Source organism: Papio anubis, chromosome 19 (genome assembly GCF_008728515.1).
Source record: "Papio anubis isolate 15944 chromosome 19, Panubis1.0, whole genome shotgun sequence".
In the NCBI taxonomy this organism is placed as follows: domain Eukaryota; kingdom Metazoa; phylum Chordata; class Mammalia; order Primates; family Cercopithecidae; genus Papio; species Papio anubis.
The window spans coordinates 71,295,330-71,299,789 of NC_044994.1; positions in this window are offsets into that span (position 1 = coordinate 71,295,330).

Sequence of the window (4,460 nt, forward strand, 5' to 3'; positions counted from 1 at the left end):
GGAGGCTGCCTGGGATTTTCCCTTCTGTGCACCAAGTCGGTGTCGCCCGGAAGTCACATCCTGGGGGGCTGACTTGGATTTTACGTGTCTTTATCGCTTCTGCCGGAGCAGTTTGCGTTGGGGGCGTTGGGACGGTAGAAATCTTAAGTCCACAGCCAGCAGCCCAGGAGATGGGGTCACACGCTTGGGCCTCGGGGGTGGAGGCCAAGTGCAAATGAGAGGCTGCTCCCCCGTGCACCTGTACAAATAAACCACCCACCTGTGACACTAATAGACTGATAACATTGTCGATAACCTCAGAAAAGCTGCACCCCTGAGCCTTTGGGAATAACACTGCAGTCCAGCTTTCAGATAAACGACCGGCCGTAGATCAGTTGGATCCTGATGAGGAGACGGTTGAAGACTCATCTTAAGAAATCGAGATGTGTCAGGGGCAGGTGGAGACGGGAGGAGGGAGGGGTCTTTTCCCCCGTAAACGAAATCACCCCCACGGGGGCTGCTGCTTGTGAGGGTTAAACGAGACGGACAGGGCGTTCCCGGCAGACAACGGGCAGCAAGGCAGTCAGAACGGGTCTGTGACACGGATTCTCTGCTGGATTAAAGAAAATAACAGCCCACTAAAGGGTCATTAGGTGGGCATTAGATCCAGTTCCAGCTCCAGTTCAGGAACCAGCTCTGAGGTCAGGCGAGAGGCTGTATTTCCACCGGCTGCCGGCTTGCGGTGTAACCTCTTTGCTTTTTAGGTTCTGGACCTGTGTCAGCCCTAGAAATTCTGAGCCAGCCGTACAGCCCCAGAGCCCTTCAGGAGGGTGCCCATCCTGGGGAGAGCATTCTGCGTGTCTGGAGTCAGCGGTGCTGCAGGAGGAGGAGCCCATTCCTCCTTTCTGTGTGTGATGGGCAGCGTCCCCGAGCATCCACTGCTGTGCTGGCCCCACGTTTCTAGGTTTACGTGTAGAGGCGTGACCCTCACGGTCCTGTCCGCCGCCCGGAATAGCTGGTCCCAGGGAGGTAAGTGCTGCGGAAGAACCAGCAGGGCCGGCAGCCTTGGGAGACTCCTTGGAAAGGGGAGGTGGGAGCCAAGGGCGGGAAGATACAAGCAAAGCCTGTCATCAGAGCAGCTCGTGCTCAGACCCGAGACTGCGGCCTGGTGCTCTGGGGTGACGAGAGCAGAGTGCCAGCGCCCAGCAGGGGCGGCAGGTGGGCAAGGATTCGCCACTGTTTTCCATAGTCTCATCCGATTCCAGGTCAGTGACGGCCATGCCTTGAGGGCCGCACTGCATTCCCGGAGCCCGTAAGTCCGTACCCCTGACAGCCACCAGTGCCTTCCTCTCCTGTGCAGGCCCAGCAGAGAAACCTGGAGCAAGACCCTGACATGGACCAAACAAGCTGGCCTTGCCTCCCTTCTGTGACGGTCACGGGCAGGCCCAGGTGCACCCTTCCTAGGGTCAGGGACTCCGCTGGGGTCACCACCTCCAAGGCCCCCCTGGCACAACTGAGCAAGCCACTCGGTCCCACTCAGGAGCAGCACCCCCCCCCCCCAGTCCCCAGCACGTAGGTCCTGGGCCGTGGAGGGGACACCAGGCACCCCCCCCCAACCCCGGGCTGCGGGTCCTGCAGATGGCTGTCATTTCAGGCGGTTCCAGAAGGGGGAGCCAGAAGCCACGAAATGGCACCTGCGAGGCCACCTGGGCCGACATCCCGGCTCCAGCTCGCATTTTGGGGGTTAGAGAAGCTGATAGCTTGGGGATTCCTCTGAATATGGTGTCCTGTTGAGCACCAACAAGCAACCCCTGAAACGGGGTCCCCAAGAAAGCCAGTTTGCTCTCGCTGAAGAGGTTCCTCCCGTCCCGCGGGCGCTTGTACACAGGAGGTGTTACTTGTGTCTGGACGGGGGGAGTGTACCCCGTGGAGGGCTGCAGGGCAGCCTCAGCTCCCGCCACCCGTCCCAGGTGCTGGTCGGCCCCTCGGGTGGGCCTGGGGACCATGGCCGAGCAGAAGCCCGGGAGGAAGGGGGTCCTCGTGCCAGTTCTGCCGAGTCCTCAATGCTGAGGCTAACAACAGGATTTTCCAAAATGGATTGTCCTGCGCCTGTGGGCCTGGAAGAGAATCCAGAAATTCTCCAACCCCACCTCTGCCTGGGTCCTGAGAGTTCTGGGCCCGGAAGGCTGCAGGCACTGAGCTCATCTGCGCTGGGGGTGGACATCGCCCTGGTTGTGACCCGAGATGCGAACAGAAGCGCTGGGGTCCAGATCTAGAAAGACGAGGCCAGCACAGACCATGTCCTGGAAGAGACACGTGGCCTTTGGAATCTCCGCCCCTCATTAAGGAAGAGAGGGAGGCCCTGAGATCAGGCGTCACTGCAAGTCAGAAATCTGGATTTTTTTAGGTGAAGTGTCCGTTTTAAAATTGGGCTCCCAGTACTTGTTGCTGTCATTGGGTTGCCTGGGAGACTGTGCAGGGCAGCCGAGGGGGCATCGTCTGCCGTGGCTGGTTCCCCTGTCACCACAAGGTCAGCCTCAGACCTTCTCCCTGTCCCGAGAGGCCCTCTCACAGCTTGCCTCAGTTTCTCCCTGGGGTCAAGCACAGCTGTGTTTGCAGGTGGGGAGCCAGCAAGGCTCTTGCCCTGGAGGAATGGGATGCCGTGATTCTCACTGATTCCCTCGAGGAGACCTTTCCTCGGAGGCTGCCCCGTGTGGAGCAACCCCTGGCCCTGTAGACCCTGTGTTCCTTCCTCAGGGCATCCTGCTGGGGTGAGGCCTGGCCGGATGAGGACTCCTGGCCTCCCCCATGGGCCCCGGGGAAAGACAAGCAAAACAAGGGCCATCCCGAGTGTGCCTCGCTTCTCCCACCTGCAGCTGCCCCGGGCCAGGCTATGCAGAAGAGCTGGGGCCACGAGAAGGAGCTGCACCACCAGCTTCCATCGCAGGTGCCCGCCGTCCTCAGGGACACTTTTAATTGTCTGCATTTCAGTTTGTCTCTAACGGGTCCAGTTGTAGTCCCTCAGAAGTTGTAAACCTAACATTCACTGCCTGTAGGTGCTGGGGAGAAAATACTGCCCATTCTCCTAGCTGAAGGTTTGTTCCTGTGCCCACACCATGCGTCCAGCACAATCACAGGAAGCACCCCTCCAGGAGAAGGAGAATCCGCGAGAGCTCCCACGTTATCCTCACAGTAGCTCGTGCATCCATGTACAATCTCCGGGCTCTGAGACTGCCCTCTTCACTTCCATTGGCCATGGGGAGCCCCGTGCAGACAGTGGGGTTAACCGGGGTCCCGGGCCACATGTTGATGCTGATTCCCAGGCACAGATGCTCGTGCGGACCCTGCAGGGCTGGTGGTCAGGGGCTGTGGGTGCCCAGTCCAGGATGCGCCAGGCTTCCAGGCCACTTCACCCTGCTCCTCTCCTGCTGACCCGCCGGGATGCACCAGGCTCCCGGGCCAGCCTGCCCTGCTCCTGTCCACCCTGCTCCTGTCCCACTGCCGTGTGTCTTCTTGACCTGAGCCTCGGCTTGTCCAGCTGGGGCCGTCCAGGTGGGAGTAACTGTCTAGATGAGAAAATGAGAGAGAGAACCAGGTCCACAGGACAGGAGCAGGGGGCCAGTATGGGGACATCACGGCCACGGTCGCCTTACCAGGGGCACTGGCTGTCTCTGGCTCTGCCTGTTTCTAGGAACTACCTGGACTGATGCCATCCACGGTCCCCTGTGAAAATTCTTGCTGCATCCTCTGGGCTCTGTGCCTTCACCTGGGGACAGGGCCCTCCCCTTGGCCTCCTTGAGTCCCCCCTAATTTGTGACAAAATGAGAAGAAACAAAAGGCAGTAAGAGGAGAGCGGGGTGGGCCGGGACAGAATCGGGCCCTGGGCTGCACCGTCATCGCTCGTCTCTCAGCTCTCAGTGACCTGAGGACCAGGAGCCCAGACCCAGTGTGGGGACTGTGCGGGGGGCCCAGCCAAGGGCGGGGGCTGTGGGGGCAACTGTGCCAGGGAACCAGCAGAGACGTGGCTGACAGTACAGCTCGGCTGAGAGCCGTGGAGCTGTGCACTTAGGGAAACCCAGGCATCCCTGACGCGACTCACGGGGCTGGGTGAGCAGGGACGCGCCGGCAGCAGGTGAGTTGTGGGGCCTGGGGACCAAAGCCAGCCTCCCTGGCTGTGCAGGGGTGGGAACCTTGCAGGGCTGGGGCACAGGAAACCTGAAATGCTGAAACCTAAGCACAGCCTGCGTTGGAAAGCCCGTCCTGGGCTGGTCTGGGCATCCCAGTCCTGTGTCACGCCCACCTGCACCCATGGGGCTGCAGCCTCTCCTCTGGGGCCCGGCTTGGTTGCTTCGGCACTTCCAGGCCCTCCCCGGGCCCTGCCCCAATCCACAGGCCACCCATGGGTTCTGAAACGCCCCTCAGTGTGGACTCATGAAGACAGACTATCCCCTGCAGCCCTTCCCAGAGCCTGCAGTTCGGGC